Here is a 24,720-nt window from a genome sequence, read left to right as displayed (position 1 = left end):
CAAAGCACTCAGCTCCATTAAGCTCTCTTTCCAACCCTGCAATTATCCTTTTTAAATATTAGTATTTCTTTAGTGACTGCAACAGGCCATGTCTCATGTTCAGAGAGACATAAGCTGGAATTCTTTGTGGAAAATTTCAAAAAAGTAGCTTCTTAATAGCAACTAGTATGTTTTTTTGCCTTTGCTTACCTATATGCATTGTGGCGCATTTGAATAAAATTGAATTCTTTGTTATCCAGGCAGTTAAATTGCAGTCAGGATAAAAGTATCCTGGATTATTATTATCTGTTGTATAATTTAGCATTTCTATAAGACTCATTCTTTAAAATAATTTTAGGGATTTTTTCTAGTAAAATATTTTTTTAAAAAAAGATAACTTTTTGCTTAAAATATACCTCAGTTTGTATGTGTGAGAGTGAAGACTAAATGAAATAGTCTTTATAATTCAGTTTACTATTTTTCTGTCATGAATTAAGAAGTATAAAATCTATGCTTACATCAAAAAGGAGCAAAACAAGACCAAAAAAATCCAAACAATAACAACAAACAAGGATTGATCCACAGATTCTTAAGTGAGTTACGAGATTTATAACTTTGGTGGAAGTATTCTTGAGGTAGTTTATAAAATACCAAATAGAGGAAATTGGGGTAAAAGAAAAACTTTTTTAACATTTACAAATCATGTTAGAGAATTAATATATAACTTTCTATAGAAATGGGCTAGATACATAAGTACTTTTTAGTCTATCTTTGCTAGATATTTCCCTTAGTTACCACTTTTAACACCATATTTTTGCAAGTATATTTTCTTACACATGAAAAGAAAACTCTAATTACAAAGATCCCTTTGACTAAAATATTGGTAACTTGTGTTTTGAGAAAGTTTATGAAGTTCCCATTATCAAGATTCAAAAGAGCTAATTAGATTTCACACCATGCATCTCATTCTTTTAAGATCAGAATGAATTGTAAGGAGTAATACATGATGTAAAGGCTCTTTTATTGGAAAGAATGAACATATTGCCAAACCTAAAACATCACAGGAGACCTTAAAAGCAGTAGTTTATCCTATGTAAAACCATTTTATGAAATATTTTGGTATATCAGTCTTGTAGCAGTGTAGACACTAGCAATTTAAAGTTGATTTGCCCTCAAATGCTGTTTGCAATTTCTAGAATTTTAATTAAGCAACTTCATAGTTGACAAAAGCAGAAGGATTTCTTTCAGTTTTTTTAATGTCTTGGAGAAAAGTGAAAATGAATTATTTGTACATTGATGATTTATAGAACTTGGAGTTAATTTCATCGGTTAAGTTTGGACTTTTTCAGTTTTCAGTTTTGTGTGGCATAGCACTCCTGCCTGCTTTTGAGATTTTTACAGTTTTCCAGATAGTTTTAAGAGTGTGTGTTTGTGTGTGTGTGGTGCATGGGATCAAATCCAGGAGACCTCACATGAGTAAGTGAAGTGATCTTTTGCTGAGCTGCATCTCTGCCAAGTAATAACTTACATTTTTTTCTATAAGGGCTGGGGAGATAGACTTAGCAAGTAAGGTGCTTTCCGTGTATGTGGCTGGCCTGGTGTCGGGTTCAATCTCTGGCATCCTTATGATCTCCTGAGTCTCACCAGGAGTGATGCTTGAGTGTGAGCCAGGGATAAGCCCTGTGCATTGCTGGGTGTTTGTGCATTGCCCAGAAACAAAAACAAAAGCAATTCTTTTCTATGAATGTTAATAACTGTTTTTTGAATACTTTGTATGTCGACTCTGAGGATACAGATAAATATTGTCTCTTGTTTTAAATAAGTACTTTTTTGGGAATGAACTGGAAAAATCAATATTTGTTCTGTGTGTAACAGATACTTTGATAGCAGTATACATTGAAGAGCTCAGATAAGACTGAGATTGCATGTATAACCAGCAGTGTTTACTAGAGAATAGGGTTGAACCAATGCAAGGAATAAAAAGGTTAGGTAAAGAGTAGAAAAAGGACAGAGGTTATTGATAAGATCCATTTGGAGAATTCACCAGTTGCAGGTGAATGGCAGTTTGAATTCTGTGTTTGATCTAAAATATTAGACTTTCATAAACTTATTTCTTCAGAGATTTCTAAGTATGCCTAATTGAATATGGAACTTAAGCTGTGGATTGGTATTGTTGGAGTGCTGTTTCTTCTAAATTACTAAAGAAATCTTAATGTGTATTTTTGTTATTATGTTATGATTAAATGTAAGAATATATTAACCTGCTCTGGATAATTTCCAGGCTTAGAATTTGGATAATAGTATGTTGTAAAATCATATTTAAAGGACCAAAAAAGAGAGTACCTGGAGAGATTATATGCTGGGCTGAGGTCTTACACGCGGTCAATCCTGGTGCTCCGTGGCGCTGCATATGGAATTTTGAGCACTTCCAAAGGTCATTCTTTAGCATGGAGCCAGGAAGCAATAGCCCCTGAATACTACTAGGTGTGCCCTGAAAATAAAAAAACCAAAAAAAGCAACTAACCAACATCATATTAACCAATACCATTAAACATCTCAGCATTTATGCATCATATTGAGTAATTTTTTTGAACTTAGAACCAGTGGCAAGGTTTTTTGTTTGCTTTTGGGCCTCACCCAGCTGTGCTCAGGGCTTAGTCCTGGCTCTGCGCTCAGAGATCAGTGCTGGCGGGCTCTGGGGTACAGATATGGCATTGGGGATCGAACCCTACCTGTTTGGCAAGTACATACCTGCTTTACTCTCCAGCCCCAGTGGCAAGTTTTTATTGTATGGATTGAAAATTTACTCCTCTGAATACATTTGAAAAAGCTCTTTGTATATTACCTAAATATTAAGTAATTCTTTTATACAGTCTGATTTAATACTTTTTTTTAGGGCACAATAAAAAGTCTTTGCGTTTTAACGTTTCTCCCTAAAGTGCCATAAGCTCCCATTTGGAAATTTTCTTTCTTTTTTTTCTTTTTAGAGATGTTTGGCCCTCACCGGCTGTTTCTCAGGGACTTCTTAACTCCTGGCAGTGCTTGGGGGAGCATGCAGTGCTGGAGATAGAATCTGGGCCTTCTGCGTGCAAAGCCTATGCTTTAGCCCATTGAGCTCTCTCTAATTCCTGATATGGCCTTGTGTTGTCCCTTGCCCCTTAAATATTTTTTTTATCATTCTAGTATTTTATAGAATTTGGGGAATTCCTTTAAAATCCTTTACATTTGTGCTCAGTGTAGGAGGCCTGGGTTCATCTTTTTAAAAATTAATTATTATAGTTTGGATCATATGCTTATAATAGTGTTGACTTTTATAGTTTTGATGTATGTAGTTACCTCTACAGCACTGAAGTGTTCATGACCCTTGACTAATGTTCATTTGTTACATCTTTTCCTTTGCCACTTCTTTGGTGTTCTCATATCAGTAATCCAGGGCCATGGGTTACCATCATTTGATAGCTTCCGTTTTTTACTGCAGATAGTAGTGTTTTTTAACCTTTTTTACACCTGCACAGGCACCTATCTTGCATACTCTTTAATAGACTGACAGTTATAAATCATGGTAATATGCTGGTGGCTTTCAGCCTTCTACGTCTATGGCCTGGTGGACTGGTGGTTGAACACCACTGCTAAATACCACAGATAAGTGAGATCAGCTGGTATTGATCCTTCTCTCTCTGACTTACCTTGCTTAATATGATCTCCTCTAGTTTCAGATTGTTTCCATATCCTGGTTAGGCTGTTGTACTAAATGCTGCAGTGAACGTAGTTATGCATATATCTTTTCTAATGTTTTTGTGTTTTGGGGTACATATGCCATGCTCATTGATAGGAGATGATACTTCATTGTCATTTTGATTTGAATTTCTCTAATAATATGTTAACTTTATAAAATTATTCAGAAACAGACTTATTTTGTCTTGTCCTTGGATATACTCCATGTACTCTTTACCTTGCTAGGCTATCACTTCAAATCCTTTGGCAGACCTATGATCCCTAGTTAGATTCTCCTCTTTAAATTCCCTTAGCACCTGTACTTTTCTTTTGTAACAGTTGTGATGATGTATTTAATACAATTTTTGCTGGACTGTATTGCCTAGAGTATGCATAGAGTAAGTCTCATTTTTACTACTTTTCTCCATTATAAAATATATAGACTTTGTAGGTTTCTAACAGAAAATTAAATTAGCAGTGTAGAGCTCATAAAATGAATGAGTTACTAAACAGATTAAAGAGATGTCTTACTACCATTGCTTTTAAACAAAATTTCTGTTCGTAGATTCAGAGTCATTTTTCTAATTAATAACTCTGTCAACTCATATAATCAGCTAAAAAATTGTGATAAAAAGGTATGGGATACTCCTAGAGGCTAAATGAAGCCTAAATATAAAAACACAGGAAAAACACTTAAATAGCAGATAAAAGATTTTATTTTGGGGTCTCACTTGGTGGTGCTGAGGGGCTACTCTCAGCATAGTGCTTGAGGATCACTCTTGGCAGTGCTTAGGGGATCATGAAGTGATGGAAGTTGAACCTCTGTCTCCTGCTTTATGAATCATTTCCACATCCTCTTAAGACATTAAAAATAGTAGTTTAAAGTAACTCAGGGTTGTTATCAACATAGAATTTTGATAACCTTTATTTTAAATAGAGAATATACAGCAAAATTGATGTAAAATGACAAAGAAGGGATTAATTGCTATTAGTAAATTTGCTAAGGATGACACTGGTTTTTAAGTATAGTATTCATCAAGATTTTCATCTAAAATGATCATTTTTGGGGATTGGCTGAAGTAATAGAACAGCAGGCAGGGCAGTTACTTTGTATGTCCTGGGTTGGATCCCCAGTATCCCATTTGGACACATTTGGGCCAGGAGTGATCCTTGAATGCAAAGCCAGGAGAAAGCCCTGAGCATTGCTGGGTATAACCCCGAGACCAACTTACTTTGTGAAGTAATATTTCTTTCCCCACTATCACTAAAAAGAAAAAAGAAAAAAAGATAAGCCTTGAAACTTAATGTGTTAAATTTTTATTATAAAGGTTTGCATAATGAGATAAAACGTAGTAGGTGCTACTATTCATTGACTAGAATTTATTTATTTATTTATTTATTTTTTGCTTTTTTGGGTCACACCTGGCGATGCACAGGGGTTACTCCTGGCTCTGCACTCAGGAATTACCCCTGGCCGTGCTCAGGGGACCATATGGGATGCTGGGATTCGAACCCGGGTTGGCCGCGTGCAAGGCAAACGCCCTACCTGCTGTGCTATCACTCCAGCCCCTCATTGACTAGAATTTAGTTGAAGCAAATAATTACCTGAAAACCCCATTAGCCAGTATATAACTATATATATATATATATATACACACACACACTTATATATATATATATATATATATATATATATATATATTTGCTTTTTGGGTCACACCTGGCAATGCACAGGGGTTACTCCTGGCTCATGCACTCAGGAATTACTCCTGGCGGTGTTCGGGGGACCATATGGGATTCTGGGATTCGAACCCGGGTCGGCTGCGTGCAAGGCAAACGCCCTACCCGTTGTGCTATCGTTCCAGCCTAGTATATAACAATATTAACCACATTTTGTGGAAGAGATTTTATACTTTCCATTTATTTAGTTATTAAATGTGTGAAAATTGAGTAACATAATTTTCATCAGTTTTGAAGGAAACATACCTGTTGTAATATGACAAAATGATTTAAGTATTTGTGAAGAGAGCAAGCTATTTCCTGGTAACCAGTATACTGGGAAAATAAAATTGGAGATTATAATTACTAGTTTGCTAGAAATATGGAGAATTTGACAGATTAGGCCACCTGAAATTGTTTAACTAAATTTTGTTTTATGTATTTTTGTGATAAAGAATAGAGAATTACATTAAATGGCTTTAGTTCTAGTTCAAATAAATTACATTTTATCTTAATGTTGTGATCTGCTCAATTCTGTGACTATATAAAGCTAGGTGGAAGAGCTAGTTATTTTGTTGTTAGAACAAATACTGATTTATCTACAATGTGTTAATTACAGTTTTAATCTCATAGCATGATGCTTATATAGTAGGCAGCTTAAAATAGTAAGGTTTTATGATTTAATCCTGAAGACATTTATTTCTGTACTTTGGAAATAATGATTTGAAATTCTTAATACTAGAAATATGGCCTAGTTTCAGAACACCCACTAAGCAACTGTGGGAACTCAGCATGCTAAAAAGGTTTGTAGTGCTGCAGTATTTTTTAATTTCTCCACCTCCTGTTACATAATAGCTTATAGTAGTACACATGGAACATGAGGTTAGGGATAAGAACAAAGTGTATTGAAGCCCCCCAAATGTGTGATGCTGTGTTGGTTACTAAGGACCTAAGGATGATAAAATGTAGTGATGGTCAGTGACTGTTTGACATAAATGGGTGATAAAATTTTAGATCGCAAATAAGGCATTAAACATATGACTTCAGTTTCGAAAAAAATATGACTAAAAGTGGAGTCATGGAATAGGGAGGTAACATGTAAGGATGAAGGTCATGTCCTAAATTCCATCCGCAGCATACATGACCCTCCATCCAGCTCTACGTGCAGTATAGCCCTGGTGGCCCCTAGTTTTGCCATGCCTGAGGAACATGAGGAATTTGCATTGCAGGCCAGAGCTCCTTATTTCAGGCAAGACACTTCCTTGTAAAGTGGAGTGGTCCTATGGCCCTATGCTCAGGAGTACAGTTGGGTGACCCCCATTCTGCTTCCCCTTCCCCCACTCCCTGCCCTGGCAAGGAGGAAATGGAGTCACTCTTTTGGAAATACAAAAACAATTTAACTCTTTTCAAAGTTGTTAAAATTCTTATTTTAAAAGTTTGATGACTAATATTTTTTCCTCCCAGAGCCGTTAAATCTCAACTCTGTTGTGTCAGACTATTGAACCTAACATTGATTAGAAATAGATTAGAAACTAACGTAAAAAAATGGAATTTACTATTATATTGTTCAGAGTATAGTTTTCTGTTTTTTAGATCAAATTTTTATTGGATTTTATAAACTATCAGTGTCTGTGACAATATGTTTACTACTGAATGCTTTGAGCACTTGAAACACTGAGATAAATCTCAAAAGGTTTTTAAAAAATGTCTTTAACTTTTAAAATTCAATTTAAATTTTAAATCATAATTTTGTAGCAAGATTTTTCTTATTTTTAAGTTTTTTCTTTTGAGGAAGGGGCTGGGGAAAGAGACTTCATGGGGGGGAGGGAGGAGAGAGAAAAAAAATCACTCAAGAGAGAACACAGCTTCTCCAGAATGGAGAGGGAACTTCATACACATTCCAGCATCAGATATGAAAGTACACATCTCAGGAGGACAGAAGTGGGTGACACATGTACTTGGATACCACGTGTGCTTGACAGCAACACATGGGCACAGTTAGCACTTGTGCTTGTGCAGCACATGTGCTTTGTTGAAGATTATTATTTCACAAAGTAAGTTGGTCCAAGGGTTAAACCCATCAAGTGCTCAGGGCTTAATCCTGGCTCTGCCCTCAGGCATCACTCCTGGTAGGATTTGGGATTGGTTTCTGGTTGGCTGAATGGACAAGGCAAGTGTCTTACCCATTGTACTATCTCTTTGGCCCCCAAGTAATAGTTTTTTTTTTCTTTCAGGCATAATATAATATTTGATACCTATGTGTTATTAAATGATATATCTGTGATATGAGAAATTTTACATCAGAGCTTCTATAAACTCTGGGAATCATACGTTGGGAGTATAGTTACAGGGCAGTAGATAGTATATACCAATTTGTAACTAGTTTGGTTTAATATATTCAGTTATAAAATGTGAAAATTTTATTTTGTGTATGTATAAAAACAAACAAGGGTTGCTTTTTAGTATTGAGCAGCAGCTGATGGGAAAAATTATCAGTTGATAAAGTTAACTAAATTAGGCTTGGCAACTGATGCATTTTAAAATTTTATTCTTATAGGAAGATTTTTGCTCTTAGGTATATAGAAATAAGTGTTACATACTTAAATCCCCCAAATATGTTATATATATTATTTTAATAAATGTGAACAAAAGGCAAAGTTAGTTGAGTATGCATCCTTTGTTTGGTCACACCTGGCACTGCCCAGGCCTTACTCTTGGCTTTGTATCCAGAGATCATTCCTGGTGGCCTGAGGGATCATATGAGGTACCAGGGATTAGACCAGGGCTGGCCATGTGCAAGGCAAGTTCCTTACCCACTGTACGTCTCTCTGGACCTGAATCCATTTTGGTTTGGGGGGCCACACCCAATTGTGTCCAGGATTTACTCTATGCTCAGGGATCACTCCTGGCTGGGATCGTATGTGGTGCTGGGGATCAGTCTCTATTCATGGCAAACACTTTACCCCTCTACTACTCCCTGGCCCATGAGTCTTTCTATAGTCTAAAACTGGCTATATAAATGTGAAACAAGTGTTTGTTTTATAATAATGGTAGTTAGTGATTACTGATTCTTTTTTGAAGTCAACAAACCAATATTTATTGGGATATTAGATATCCATATGCTGTCAATACTTTGCTGACATTGATAAAGTTTTTGTAAAATAAATTTATTGACTCAGTGCACATGCATCAGACAATTGCAACAAACTGATTATATAGCTTGATGAATTTATACTTAAGTTAGCAAACCTGAGTAGCCACGAAGCAGTTAAAAAAATGGAATATTGAGACCGGGAAGGTAGCTTAAAGGGCTAATTTTACTTGTAGGAGGCTTACTTTCCATCTCTTAGCACTAGCACATAGTCCTCCAAGTGCCACCAGGAATGACTCCCTACCTCTTCAGCAGCACTGGAAGTAGACCTGCTTGTTGTAGCCCCCAAATACCAAAACCAAAGAGAATATGACGAGATTAGAAGCCTGCTCAAGGCTTCCTACCACTAAATACAATTTTTTTGGTCTTGTGTTTGGGACATACCATGTGGTACTCAGGGGTTATTCCTGACTCTGTACCCAGGGCTCAGTCCTGGTGGGATTTGGGCGAACTTATGTGGTGCTGGACATCGAACCTGAGTCAGGGGCATGCAAAGTAAGAGCCTTAGATTGCTGTGCTGTCTCTCTGGCACCAGCAGTTGGCTTTTGAAATGAAGAAATATTGACCCTTGCTGTCAAACTCCTTTGAGTTTTTTTTTTAAAGAAATTTAGACCTGGATTTTTCTTTGAAGTTCCCAATTATTAAATATTGGCAAACTAAGAAAAATTAGAACCACCATGCAAGTTATTCCTTTGAATTTTTTTTAAGTGAGAAGTGCAGAAATAAATTTTTTGTATGAAACTCCCAATTGTTAAATATTTGCAAGTTAGGAAAAATTAAAACCACCATGTGGGTTAAACATACATAGCTACTGTCATACATAGTAGCTACTGTCTTGTTTTTTGTCTGACTACCTCAGAGGTAGAAAGGGAAAAAATTGCCATTCTCACTAATAATCAAGGACATAAGATATTTGATTTGTCAGGTAAATGAAAATAAAAGTATTAATAAACAAGAATGGGAAGGTATAACTTGATGCAGTCTTTTTGCAAGAAGGCAGTTTGAACTACCTATATATATAAATAATAATAAAATGTATTACTAGTTTTGACCAGTTTTTCAGGAGTCTGCCTTATATAAGTGCTAGATCCTATGTTTGAAGGTCTGAATGCTCAATGAATTGTACTGATATGAGTAAGCAAGGAAAAGAAACAACTTGAGTTGCAGTTGCTAAGAGATTATAGTTTGGGCATTACTGTAACAAAAAAATATTGAAAAAGATTGAAGTATATCTGTATTTTTGTATAGAAAGAGTCCATAATGTAGTGTTTATAACTATGCATACACTACATTTTGTGTACGTATGTTATTTTAAATGTATAATATTCCATTGTACTATAATTTAATACTGATGTGCATGTTGGTTATTTCCAGCATTTTACTATTTATAGACATTGCTGTGAATACTTTTTTTCATGTCTTATAGTGTCTCCAGAAATAAATTCCTTTAATATTTTATAACCCACTTGTATTTAACACAAGTATATGAAGCCTGTAAGATTCTTGGCCATATGTACTAGTTCCAGAGTTTGCTATATTTGACTTTTTAATTAAGTAAATGTACATTAGGCATAGTAGACTGGGAACTAAACTGGAAAGTGGCACTGCATTTTTATCCTAGAATTCTTAAATTTTTTAAAGGTAATATAAGTAGTAGTTTTCCTTGCATGCAGCCGATGCAGGTTTGATTCCTCTGTCCCTCTCAGAGAGCCCAGCAAGCTACCGAGAGTATCTTACCCACATGAAGAGCCTGGCAAGTATTCGATATGCCAAAAACAGTAACAAGTCTCACAATGGAGACGTTACTGGTGCCAACTCTAGCAAATCGATGAGCATGGGATGACAATCCTAATTTAAATAAGTCTAAATGAGAAAGCCCATATATAAATACACTGCTATAATAAAATACCTTAACAGGTATTGCAATAAACCTACAACAAAATAAAGAAGGGAAGTTGGAGGTATGTTTGGTAGAAATAAAGTTGATAATTGGATTGGGCCTTTAAAATGAGGATAACTACAACCAAGATACACAAGAGAGAAAGAAGTTCAAGAGTTTGGAGGCATAAACATGAAGGCTTATTCTAGAAACATGGAGTTATCTGATGGAGTGCAAGTGAAGAGAGCTTTATTAGGATAAAGCTCAGTGCAGTCAAGGTCCCCCAAAAGACATGGTGACTCAAGTTTAGTTGGCAAAGGCAAGGGTGAGGGTGGGTGTTCTGGATCCTTTAATAATCTTTGATACAAGTAATGTGGACTGGAGGAATAGCATAGTGAATAGGGTGTTTGCCTTGCATGCGGCCGACCCGGGGTTCAATTCCTCTGTCCCTCTCGGAGAGCCCTGGCAAGCCCTTACAGAGAGTATCCTGCCCACATGGCAGAGCCTGGCAAGATCTCCATGGCATATTCGTTATGCCAAAAATAGTAACAACATGTCTCACAATGGAGATGTTACTAGTGCCCGCTCTAGCAAATCGATGAACAGCAGGATGATGGTGCTACAATGCAGTGCTATACTTATTTTCCCCTAAAATATTTCACTGGTATTGCTCTACTATTTGTATTATTGATTTCCTTATCCCCTTTGTTGTATTTGTTTATTTTTTTAATGTAGCAAGAGTAACAAGTCTCACAATGGAGATGTTACTGGTGCCTGTTTGAGCAAATCGATGAGCAGTGGGGATGACAGTGATGTAGCAAGACAGTTATGGAGCAAAACTTAGACATATCCGAAGGGAAAGAGGAGATACATGTTCAAGAGAGAACACTGACTACTCTAGAGTGAAAAAAGGAAGCAAAGAGACAGATAAGCCAGCAAGATATGTATTTAAGTGACAGAAAGGCTTGAAAAAAATTCTTCCTTCAGTTTTAGGTAGTGTTTTTGCCTAGATTCCCAGTCTTTAGAGCCAAGGGATATATAGCTCAGTGGTTGAGCACTTAATCTTTCTTTTGGGACTATACCCAGCAAGTGCTCAGAGCTTAATCCTAGCTTTGTACTTGGGAGTGACCTCTGGTGGTGCTTAGGGGACCATATGTGGTGTCAGGGATCTAACCAGGGTCAGCTGTGTTCCAGGCAAGTGCTTTAACCCCCGTGCTATCTCTGAATGCTGAGTGCCGATAATACATGAGGTTGTGAGTTCAGTCTCTGGCACCACCCCATATGCCTGGTGAAGTTCCTGGCACAGTCACTTGTGATCTTTGGTACTACAAATAAACGTGTTATTTCTGACTCCTGCTTCCAAATGTGTATGAAAAACCCATTTTTGCTATCCCCAGCAAATCCTGCAGCTTAAAGTACACGAGCACCCTAACAGGAAAAATAAAGTATACCACCCAATTTGGTGGGTGCTACAGCCAATTCATAGGATCCCGAATCATTGCAACAACAAAGGGAAGGAGGTGGGAAGAATCTTAAATTCTTTTTTTTTTTTTTTTTTGCTTTTTGGGTCACACCCGGCGATGCACAGGGGTCACTCCTGGCTCATGCACTCAGGAATCACCCCTGGCGGTGCTCAGGGGACCATATGGGATGCTGGGATTCGAACCCGGGTCGGCCGCGTGCAAGGCAAACGCCCTACCCGCTGTGCTATCACTCCAGCCCCAGAATCTTAAATTCTTTAAGCACATAATCTCCTCCTCCCCTAGGAAAAAAATCAAACTGATTTCTTATTTAATTACTTGTTTAATTTAGTTCTTGTTTAGTTTCATTAGATACTGACCATTAGAAAGTCTTAACTTGCCTTTGTCTCAGTAATGCCCAATGAACTATGTAAAAGCTCTTTGTATGTTGTAAACAAGGAATCATTGGATCTCCCCTTTTGTTTAGTGATGTGCTTTAACTGAATTATGATAATTTTGAAGTTCTAAACCGGTATCTCTTTTGCTTGGATATTACTCTGCCTTTCCTGCATGTGATGGTCTTTCTCTAATAGTGAATTAGAGGTGTTGCCTCTGTGGATAAGGGATGGAGATAAAGTTTATGATTCTGTGCCTCATTTCTAGTTGTTTTTGAGATTTTTTATGAAAAAGGGACCATATTATTTTTACTCCTAATACTAAGAAGTAATTTTTTTTTTGGCTTTTTGGGTCACACCTGGCAATGCACAGGGATTACTCCTGTTTCTGCACTCAGGAATTACCCCTAGCAGTGCTCAGGGGACCATGTGGGATGCTGGGAATCGAACCCGGGTCGGCCTCGTGTAGGGCAAATGCCCTACCCACTGTGCTATCGCTCTAGCCCCGAGCCCCGATTTTTAATTAAAAAGTATGTTAGCATTTAAATAGAAGTATATCATTTGATTTATATTTATAAAGCCTGTATATTAGAAAATACCAGAATGAGACCAGAAACTAGTGTCTTCTGGTTAAGAATTAGTTTTAAGGATTCTTGAGTTCTTTATCTTAGATATAGGTTTGTTTTCAATTGGATCTGAAATCTGAACTTTCCTGATTTAGAAGCTGCTGGTAGGTGTTTTTTTTTTTTTTTCTTTCTTAAATTTTCAGTTGTTTAGCGCAATGTTCTGGAATAGTCTGGCATTCTGGATGGCATCTTATTTTCCCAAGGGAAATGCTGATGTATTTCCTCACTTAATTGCTCTAAGAAAGAAGTTTGAAAAATCTTACTAGCTGTTGGGAAAAACCTTTGATTCTCTGACTTGAATGGATGCTTATATTTTTTGATCAAATTCCCCTTACCTGACATTTCTCCATTAGCAACATGAAGATATAACTGAGAAAAACTAGGTATTTTTTTCATCCTGTTTCTATCATGTACTGGAACCAGGGCTAGCTGCATTGAAGACAAGTGCCTTAACTTCTGCATGATCTCACCAGTTTTGAGTATTTTAATTTTGAGTGTTTTACTAATCTGTTATAGATCATGTCTTTTTAAATCAAATTTTTATTAAATTTTGTAAACTAATGCTTTGAGCTCTTGAAACACTGAGATACATCTCAGAAAAAAGTTTTTTTAAAAAATATCTTTAACTTTTAAAATTCAATTGAATTTAAATTTTAACATTTAATTAAAGAGGTGTGATTTACAAAATTATTGATAAATGAGTCTTAGGCATACAGTAGTTCAATACCTATCCCACCACCAGTGTCAACTTCCATTGACCAGTTTCCATGCACCCTCTGGCTCCCTAACATTTTTGTAGGCATGTTTCAAAGTTTACTGATTGTAGTTTAGGTCTAATGCTTTCAGTGCTGAGTCTTTGCTTTGGATTTATAGCGGTACCACTCTCTCACATCACCAGTGTACTTGAGGCCCCCTCCCCTGTTACCCCATTACTTTCCTTTCTCCTCCTCTTGCTTCTGCCCTGCAGTTTCTTTCAATAAAGGTTTTTTGATCCAAACAAATTAGGTAATCTCGTAAGTTCTTTGGAGTATATTATGATGTTAAAATAGATGATAATTTTTATTAGTTCTGGCAGGGGGTGGGGGCGGTGGTGGTGCTCAGGGCTTAGTCCTGGCTCTGCACTCAGGGATCACTGATGGAACTCAGTGATTTTATACGATTTTATAGGGTGCAGGGGATTGAACCTGGGTTGGCTGTGTGCAAGGCAAATGCTCTACCTGCTGTACTATCTTTCCAGCCCCCTGATAGTTTTTAACAGCTTCCTTATGTTTGGAATATGAACATACATTTTATCCTAAAACAGTCCATGGGACTATGTACTGTAGAAATACATTTGATGCATATTGAGAGTGTATTATAAAATACTTTTAGGTATGCACACAGACTCTAAACTTCTTTTTTTAATGTTAAAAACAACAGTAACAACAACAACAGCAACAACAACAAAAACACAAGGCAAAAATATGTAACATTTACCTTAAGGTTACATTGTAATTTAACATTTAACCCAAACCCAGAAAGTCTGGATATCTAATTCTCCCTCACTTGTTTGAATTGTTGTGTCTTTCAGAATATAGTTTTAAAATAAATATGTTTTCAATTTTATTACTAATACATAATATCAGTGCTGAGTTTTTAAAATTTGGTGCATGGGCCAAGGATGATTGAGTTGGATTCCTTTTGAATTTGCATTGTTACTTTATAAGGGTGAATTACAGAAACATATATTCAACTGTTAACAGAAAAGTGGACCCAAATGACCTAAGACTTATACCCTAAGGGTCTAAATTTATAAATGGTTTTTATCTTACTTTGGGGTAGTATTTAGTAGAAATAATTGAGCTCTCAATTTTATTAACTACATGCATTTAACTATTATTGAAAGATTTATTTTTCTTTTTTGGGAGTTGAACCCAGTGCCTCACACATACTAGGCAAGTGCTCTCCTGATGAGTCACAGTCCTGGTGCCAAAAAATAACTTTTAAAAATTTATAATGATTAGTAAAATACTAATGTCATTTATAAGATTATTTTATATGGTGGTGGGGTAGGTAAGTAGGAATATTTTCAAAGGATATTTAGATTTTTTTTTTTTTCACTATACCCAGTGGTGCTCGGGGCTTACTCCTGACTCTGTGCTCAGGGATCACTTCTGGTATGATTTGGGGTAGAGTGCTGGCAGTTGAATCCTAGTTAGCTGTGTGCAAAAGTGCCTTACCCACTGTATGATATCTCCAGCCCCTGTTTTTTGTTTTTTTGTTTTAACCTGTGTATTTTCAAGCTTGGTTCCTTAAGTTCATGAATGATTAGTAATGTTTCTGTTTCTGAAAAATTGGCTATGTAATCTGTTCTTCCTCTCTGTTGCAGGCAATTTTTTGCCTCTATTTTTATAGTAATATATACATGTCAACTTTGCTTAGTGTTTGTGGGTATACCTTCATATTTTTGCTTTCAAACCCTATTCACTATGTTACTAAATCTGAATTGTGTTTCTGTAAACAGTATATAATTGGGTCATGCTTTATTAAACTGATTTAAATAAACTTTCAGCTGATATATTAAAGCCATTTACATTTATTGTTATTTATTTGGTTTCATACTCAGGGGTTACTTTTGACTCTGAATTCAGGAATCACTCCTGGCGGGCTAGGGGGACCTTATGGGATGCTATGGATCCCATATGCTAGGCAAGCCACCCTACCCTCTGTACTGTTAGAGGGTAGGGTGGTAAATAAATGTTAGTTTATTATTTTGGGTATTCCTTCCTTTGCTCTTTTCTTTTTACTTTTTTCCTGTTTTACTCTCGAGTTTCTTAAGCATGTTTAAATTGTGTGTTTTATCTATAGTGTTTTTCGATGTGTATATCTTTCCACAGTGTTTTTTGCTCTTTGTGATTTTTTTCTTTCCTTTTTCTTTCTTTCTTTCCCACCCGCCCCCCCCCCGCGCCCCCCCTCCCCCCAGTGGCAGTGGTGCACACCCTGTTATGCTTTGGAGCTTTTTCTGCTCAGTGTTCAGAGGTCAGTCCTGGCAGTACACGAGGGACTATTTGTGCTGAGGACCCATTCCAGGGATGCTGCATGTGGAACATGTGCTCCAACCTTTTGAGATACCTCCCTGACCCTTTTTCTTGTGATTAAGGTATTATGATATTCATCATTACCATAGTTTAGTAATCTTATCAAAATTCTACTTTAAGTAGGATAATCAGCATTATTCACACACTTTTTATCCCGTTATCACATAGTCTTCTCAATATTTCTATAGTTTGGCAGGTAACTCAGACTTAACTTTTATTATTATTTCAACAACCACAGTTTACAAAGCTGAAGAGAATTGCCATTTATATTATTGTATTTTTGTGTCTGGTATTTCTTTATTGGTATTCATTTGTTGGTATTTCTTCATTCCTAATGTTTATGTTTCATTCTGTTTGCTTTCGGATGTCTGAAAAAATTTCTTTGATGAATCTTTTATTAAAGCTGGTATGTTGGCATCAGATTCTCTTTGTTTTCCATCTATGAATGTCATCATTTTTCTGCATTATTGAAGGTATCTATGCTGAATATAGAAGTCTCAGTTAACAGTATTTTTCTCAGCACTTGGAAAATATTTGTCACTTCCTCTAGCATATCTGTTTGATTTCTGATCTGAAATTTAAATCATTGCTTTGGTACAGGTTTGTATTGTTTTCTGGTTGCTTTCAAGATTTTTCATTTTTATAAATTACTAGGTTCTACAAAATGAAGTTTTTGAACAACTTTTTGTTTATAGGACTTAAAAAAATGCACTTCAGAAATTTAAAGCCGTTCTCTTTCAATTTTCAGCTCATGTTCTTTTTTCCTTATCAGTCCGAAGAAACAGAGATGAGGTATTTATTTGTTTTTGTCCCATAGCTTTCCTAGAATATGGTGATTTTAAAATAATGGTTTCTTTTGTTCAGTTTGGATAGTTTTTACTTCTTTAGATTCATTGCAATTTTTTTTACCACTTTTGTTGACATACGAGATTTACAATACTGTTAATTATACTTTTCATGCATACATCATTCCAGCATCACACTTATTATCAGGGTGTCCTCTTCCCTCTACTCACTGGTAGACACCTTCATTTTTATTTCTGTATTCTCCCTTCTTCTAGTGAGCCCATCCAATAGTTACTTTATTTCTTGTTTTAATTTCATTTTATTTTTGGAGTTTTGGGCCATACCAGGAAGTGTTTGGGCCACACCTGTAGTATTTACTTCTGTTTCTGAACTCAGAGATTACTACTGTCGGTGCTGTGGTACCACACTTCTTTGTTTTTATAGAGACTATTCCTGGTTGTGCCTGGGCCCGAGGCTTTTAGGGGCCACCAGGGCCACGTCCAGTGTAGGGAAGGGGCATGCAGTGCTGGGGGTCAAACAGGCCCTTATCTTGGGAGGTATGCACTCTGTCACTCGATCGTATCCCTGGTCCCTCATTTATTTTATTTCATTTTAATTCTTCCCCCTTCCCTTTTGTTGATAATGCTTGGTGTGAGGTCATATTGTTCAGATTTGCATCTCTGATGATTAGTGATGCAGAGGATCCTTTTGTATTCCTTCTTTTTTTTTTTTCTTAATTTTTGACTGTTTTTATTTAACTACTTTATTTTATAGACAAACGAGAACTAGAGTGATTAAACGGCAAGGCCAGACTTTTAGGACAAAGACTAGGTCCTGTATTTCTTCTTAAGGAAGTGTCTGTTCATCTTTTCTTCCCTGTTTTGATGGGGTTCAATTTGTTTTCCTGTAAAGTTTATCAGTGCCGTGTGTGTGTGTGTGTGTGTGTGTGTCTGTGTGTGTCTGTGTGTGTGTGTGTGTTTGTGTGTGTGTAGTGTGTTTGTGTGTATTTGGTATTAACCACTTATCAGATGAGTAGTGGGCAAATAATTATTCCCGGTCAGTAGGCTATCTTTGTGTTTTGATCATTGTTTCTATTGAGGTACAGAAGCTTCCTAATTTAATGTCCCATTCGTTTATCTTTGCTTACACTTGCTTGTCTTTGACCTTTTAAATTTTTATTTCTTTTGTTGGTTAAAATTTCTCTTAAAAATTTTTTTATTGACTCATAGTGAGATAGTTACAAAGTTCTTCATGATTGGATTTTAGACATATAATGTTTCAACACCCTTCCCTTCACAAGTCTCACCACCAATGCCCCCAGTTTTCCTCTTGTACCCCCCCAAACCCTCCTCCCCCCTTTCTCTTTCTCTCCTTTTGGGCATTATGGTTTGCAATACAGATACACATTATGGTTTGCAATGCAGATACAATAAAGATCCCTTTACTTTCAACATGCAGTTTTTGTCTAGTGTCTTTGACCTTTTTTAAAGAGGTGTTTTTGGATTGTTGCTTTCTCAACTGACAGAACAAAATATATAGATGAAGACAAAATGAAACAAGACAACAAAATCATTTCTTTCATGGTATTTATAGAATACAGAAAAATCTGTATTTCCCTATAATCTATAAGTGGGAAGTTTATTAGTTTCTTATTAATAGAATTTCTTTTCAGACTAACTCCATTGCCTGAGTTTTCATTATTTTAGAATATAATTTCAGGGCACTGGAGCAATAGCTCAAGGGGTAGGGCATTTGCCTTGCACGCGGCCGACCCGGGTTCGATTCCTCCACCACTCTTAGAGAGGCCGGCAAGCTACCGAGAGTATCCCTCCTGCACGGCAGAGTCTGGCAAGCTACCCATGGCGTATTTGATATGCCAAAAACACTCACTAACAACAAGTCTCACAATGGAGACGTTACTGGTGCCCGCTCGAACAAATCAATGAACAGTGGGATGACAGTGACAATTTCAGGAATAAAATATTAAATATATCAGTGTTCAATTTTAATTTAATTAGATCATGAAGTTTTCAAACTTGATAAGTTTTGCTGAGATACTCATTAGAAAGTGAAAAGTTTCCTAGGTTTTTCTCCTTAATGATTCAGTTCAGTGACTTTGGTATAAGGCCTAGGAATCCTTTCTTTACCCCTCTTTTTAGAAAACATATGTCCTGGGTTTATTTTATCTTACATTCGTAGCACTACAGAAGTTCAGGAAGTATTGAAGTAAATCAGGGATTTCATTTTTTATAAAAATGCCAGTTGTGTTGAAGTCATTTTAAAAAATCTCTACCCAAAATACTTGAAATTTTTAATTTTTTTCTTTTTAGTTTCTTGCTTTTCAGTCGTATTCAACTATCCTAGGGCATACTCTTAGCTCTGTACTTAGGGATCACTGCTGGTATTGCTCAGGGGACCATATCAAACTCAGGTTGGCTGAGTGCAATACCAAATCACTTATTGTGCTAGCTCTAAAATATGATTTTTAAAAAATATTTTTGTTTAGGCACTGTGATTTGCAATGCTGTTAATAATAGAGTTTTAGTCATCCAGTGTTCCAGCTTCAAATTTATAATCAGTGTCCTTCCATCAATGACCTAAAGCACTCTACTATCCCACCTCCTTATGAAACTCACTTTTTGGATTTGGTTAATATAGTAGGGGATACATATGTACAATAGTGTTGACACTTAGGATTTTGCTGATTACACTAAACTTCACCTCTAAATGACTAAAGTGTCCACGGCTCCTGATGAATACCCGTGTGTTACCACCACTTTTTCCTAAATCCGTCCTCTTTCTCCCTTTCCCCATTTCTCTCTTTCTCTTGTTCTCCTCTTCTTTGCTATTACTTCTGTAATTCAGGGCCAAGAGCTTGCCTACCTCGATACCTCTGTTCCCTTTCATTCCTTAAACTACTTTCTGTACACAGGGAAGTGATAGCATTCACTGTTTGTCTTTCTCTTTCTCATTTACCTCACTTTAACTTACCTTCCCATTCCATTCATGTTGCAGCAAACTTGCATCATTTCATTCTCTTCTATGACTACATAGTATTCCATTGTATTTATATACCACAACTTATTCATTCATTCATTTGTTCATTTGTTGTTGGACATTTGGATTTTTCCATAGCCTCACTATTGCATGAAGCACTGCAGTGAACATAGTTGTACATACATCTTTTTCATATAAATGTTACTATGTTTTGGAGATAAATGCCCAGAAGTAGAGTAGCTAGGTCAAATGAAAATTCTAATCTTACTTTTTTGAGAAATCTTTACTGTTTTTCAATGGGGTTGAACCAGACTTAGGGAATAAGGGTCCTTATTTTAAAAAGCTGTATCAGAGGCTGGAGCGATAGCACAGCAGTTAGAGCGTTTGCCTTGCTCACGGTTGACCCGGATTTAATTTCCAGCATCCCAGATATATGGTCCCCTGAGCACCGCCAGGAGTAATTCCTGAGTGCAGATCCAGGAGTAATCCCTGTGCATTGCCAGGTGTGACCCAAAAAGCAAAAAAATAATAAATAAAAAATAAAAAGCCCTGTCTTTAACATGGTTTCCCATGTTTTTTATTTTGTTTTAATTTTTTTATAATAAATTTTTTGTGGCATATACATATTCTTTTCAAATTTCATTTAGTTTTTTTCCCATGTTTTTAATATATGCCTTTCTCAGTGGTGTGAGATGATACCCATTCTTGTTTTGATTTGAATTTCCTTGATAATAAGTGACTAAATATTTTTTCATATACTTATTGACCATCCATATGTCCTTTTTTTGAAAGTATCTGTTTATCTCTTATTTTTTGAAAGGGTTATTGGTTTCTTTGAGGTTGAGCTTTGTGAGAGAGCTTTATATATCCTGGATATTAGTCCTTTATTTGATGTATTCTGTACAGTTATCTTCTCCCACTCAGTAGGGTGTTCTTTAATATAATTCATTTCTTTTACTAGATAAGCACTTTTTAAATACGATATAGTTTTATTTCTTTTAATTTTTTTGTTTCTATTATCTTTTCCAGTGAAATCATATCATTGGAATCTATTGCACACCTATATGCAAATAATGAACTAGAAGAAGAAGGAGATTAAAAAGAATACTCCATTCAAAATAGTGTCCCAAAATAACAAGTACAGTGCATCAAGTTAACGATAGATGTGAAAGGCCCATACTGTGAGAAGTATGTTCTTTATGAAAGAAATAGAAGAGGACACAAGAAAATTGAAAAATATTCCATATTCATGGATTGAAAGGATTATTGTGAGAGTACCAAAAATACAACCCCATCAAAATTCTGATGACATTCATCAAAGACTTTGAAGATCACCAATAAATTTGCATAGAATCATAAAACACCTGAATAGACAAAACTATTCTGAGAAAAGAGAAATTGAAAGGAATTTAAACTATGCTGTAAATCGTTAGTAATCAAAACAGCATGGAATAAGGGTAGACATCAGTGGATTAGAACTGAGCCCACTGCTAAACCCTCAGATTTGTGGACAGCTAACCCATGACAGAGTTGCTGTGTACATGGAGTGGAGCAAGGAAATCCTCTTTAACAAATGGTGCTGGGAAAACTGAGCAAAAAAAAAAAAAAATTAATGAGATTTATATCTCACATCATATATGAGTTAATTTAAAGTGGATCAAAACCTCAGCCTGGAGATATAATACAGGGGGTAAGGCACTTGCTTTGCACACAGCCAGTCTGGGTTTGATTCTAGTGTTACGTGGTTCTGCCATATCAGGAGTGTTTCTTTTTTTTTTTTTTTTTTTGAAGTAAACATTTTATTTAGAGGGTTTTATGAGGGAAGCAGGAAGGGATAAGTGGGAGAGAGAAGAGTAAGAGTAATGTGCTCAAGAGAGAATGCGGGCTTCTCCAAGGGTGGAGAGAGCTGGGAGTGTTTCTTGAGCATAGAGCTAAGGAGTAAATTCTGAGCACTGCTGAGTATCACCCCCAATACTCCTCGGGAAAAAAAACCAAAAACCAAAAAAAAAAACAACATAAAAACCAATAGAATCCATAAGATAAATTGAGGAAAATGTAGATAGAATGCTCCAGAACTGTATGTCAATAATGTTTTTAATGATAATTACATTGCAAAGATAACAAAACTTGATTATAAAGTAGAAACTTTGTAAGGTTTTTCATATATATACACCTGACAATGCATAGGGGTTACTCCTGACAGTGCTTGGAGGACCATATGGGATGCTGGGAATCAAACCCGGGTTGGCTGTGTGCAAGACAAATGCCCTACCTGTTGTGCTATTGCTCCAGCCCCTCCAGTATACTTTTTAAGAGGATAGAATTATTCTGTAATAACTAGCATTTATAATTTTAAAGTACATTTTTATACTTGTATTTATATATCTCTTTTGATCCTTACATGGAAGTTACCATTATCTTTTAACTACACCTTACTGTGCTCAGGACTACTCCTGAGTTTGTACTTAGGGATCACTCCTTGCAGTGCTCAGGGGACCATATGTGTTGCCAGACATTGAACTGGAGTTCAGTGTAGCTCAAAATAGTTTTCGTTTTTTTGAGGGACTGTTGAGTATAGGGGGAGATAAAACACTGGTGTAGAAACAATAATAGTAATAATAGTTTTATTTAATAGTTGATCCTGGTGCTGCAGTATGTGTCATGTCAGCCACATCCAAATGTGAGCCAGCAGTGAGGCATCATCGTTGTTACGCTTTAAACTCTAGTGTAGAATTTACAGATTATCTCCTAGCACTCAACCTCTGTCTGTTTGCTTCAACATAGCCCCACTTTTACACTGGCAGAAACTAAGCCTATTTTCTATCCTAGACTTAATTTACATGTTTATTAATGTCTACCTGGAATGATTTTCCAGTTCTCCTTTAATTGTCTGAATGCCAGTATACTGAGTTTCCTTAGCCATTTTCACTGATGATAAAGTTTTCTCAAGGGCTTAGTATATGTCATTCAACTAAAGATTTAATTTATTATCATTTACTTAGTATTATATGGGATGTTTTTATTAATTACATTGTAACTTTAGAGTAGGATGAAAATTTTAGGACAGTTTCATATAGATTATTCAAATAGTTTTGGTGGTTTGATAAAATCTCACTATTTTGGTGGCATGGAGGCCTCCCATCAGTGCTCAGGGAGCACCTGAGGTTGGGAGGATTAGTACTCAGGTAATGAGCCCAGATGGTTCAGAGGGTCCCATGATGTGTTATTTAGGGCCCGGAGCACATTTTTTGTGTGTGCTTGTGCCAGCAAGGAATGCATCCCTGACCTCTGGGCTATCTCTCCAGTGCCTATTAACTTTTGTTTAACAAAGTTAATCAGTTAACTTGTTATCAGTTTGCCAGGATTACAGCACTGAAAATGTCAAGTAAAGGGGGCTAGTAGTTGGGGAAAATGCAGAAGGTAACTTAAGGACATTGGTTGAGGATTTTTGACACTTAGGTGGTATAGAGGAGAGAAAACTGGTATATCAAAATCATAAATCTCAACAGTAATGTGGCCTGTGACCCACACTATGATACTGAAATTTCAAAAGTGAGTTAAGGCTGCAGGGTGCGGAGTTGGAGACATTGATGGAGGGATGCTGACAATGGGGGTGAGTCTGCGGTTGAAATATTGTATGGCTGATGCTCTGTTAACAGTATTGTGAATCAGAGTAGCCAAATAAAAATCAGAAGAGAAAAATAAAACTGTTATCTTTTGGGGTCTGGAAGATAGCTCAAAGGATTGAGTGTTTGCCTTGCCTGGGTTTGGCACCAGGTACCACCTGGGGCCCGAAGTATCTCTGGGAGGACTCCACCATGAAACAACAAAAAAGATGCTATTTTTAACCTTTATGCCTCAGTACCATACAGGTAAATTAGATATAAAGTTACAGAGTTGCTAAGTAAAAATCATATTTTGCTTTGAATTGCTTAGGCAGGATTGACACCATCAGATGTTTTACTCATTTTTGTTGTTTCAGTGTTTGGGTCACACCTGGTGGTGCTCAGCACTTAATGATCTCAGGGAGCCATATGGGGTGCTGGAGGTTGGACACAGGTTGGCCATGTGCAAGGCAAATTTTACCCACTGTACTCTCACTCCAGCCCCATTATTCATCTTTATACCTTTGTGGATTCTTTTAGTCAGTCGTTTAATGAGCCAGCATTTCTTTTTCTTTCATATGAACTGTTTAAGAATTCTTTTCCAGTGGGCACAGCGAGTAGGGCATTTGCCTTTGACGCATTCGTCCTTCTCAGAGAGCCCAGCAAGCTACCAGAGTATCTTGCCCGCACGGCAGAGCCTGGCAAGATACCCGTAACGTATTTGATATGCCAAAAACAGTAGCAACAAGTCTCACAACAATTGTGAGATGTTACTGGTGCCCGCTTGAGCAAATCGATGAACAACACAGTGCTACAGTATCAAAAATATACGATACCTTTGAAGATTGTGTCATTCTTTTCTTGGAGGTGGTCCCTAGGTTTACCTGCATTAGAATCACCTAGAGTATTCATTAAGGATGCCAAACTTGGGCTCAGGGAATCAAACCCAGCTGGGCTGCATGCAGGGCAAAACCCTACCTGCTGTTATATTGCTCCAGCCCTGTTATCCAGCTCTGTGCTCAATGGTCACTCCTTGTGATACTTTAGGACAAAATAGTCCTGGGAATTAAACCCATGTGTCTTGCATATAAGCATGCACTCAGCGTGTTGAACTGTGCATGTAGTCTGTTGAGCTGTTTCTTCAACCCTAAAGTATAATTCTTAATACCTTTCCTAAAGTATTGTTTGTTATCTATGCATATTTTTTTGTTTGTTTTTGTTTTTGGGTCACACCTGGCAGTGCACAGGGGTTACTCCTGGCTCTGCACTCAGGATTCACCCCTGGCAGTGCTCAGGGAACCATATGGGATGCTGGGAATTGAACCCAGGTTG

General features: G+C 36.6%; 1 protein-coding gene across 4 annotated transcripts in view; it reads left to right on the top strand.

Moving 5' to 3' along the window:
* SHOC2 (SHOC2 leucine rich repeat scaffold protein) overlaps window positions 1–24,720 on the top strand; it is a 63,967-nt gene that overhangs the window by 3,788 nt on the left and 35,459 nt on the right. The window contains exon 2 of one of the 4 annotated variants that reach the window (XM_055119235.1): window positions 15,886–16,062. The exons of 2 other annotated variants lie outside the window; for them this stretch is intronic. The gene's annotated coding sequence lies outside the window, so the exon portion shown is untranslated. Of the gene's footprint in view, window positions 1–15,885; window positions 16,063–20,812; window positions 21,474–24,720 lie in introns of those variants that run through there. One more of the 4 variants, XM_055119237.1, reaches the window with a different exon arrangement.

This window comes from Sorex araneus, chromosome 11 (genome assembly GCF_027595985.1).
Source record: "Sorex araneus isolate mSorAra2 chromosome 11, mSorAra2.pri, whole genome shotgun sequence".
Classification (NCBI taxonomy): Eukaryota; Metazoa; Chordata; class Mammalia; order Eulipotyphla; family Soricidae; genus Sorex; species Sorex araneus.
This window is presented reverse-complemented; position numbering and strand designations above follow the sequence as displayed.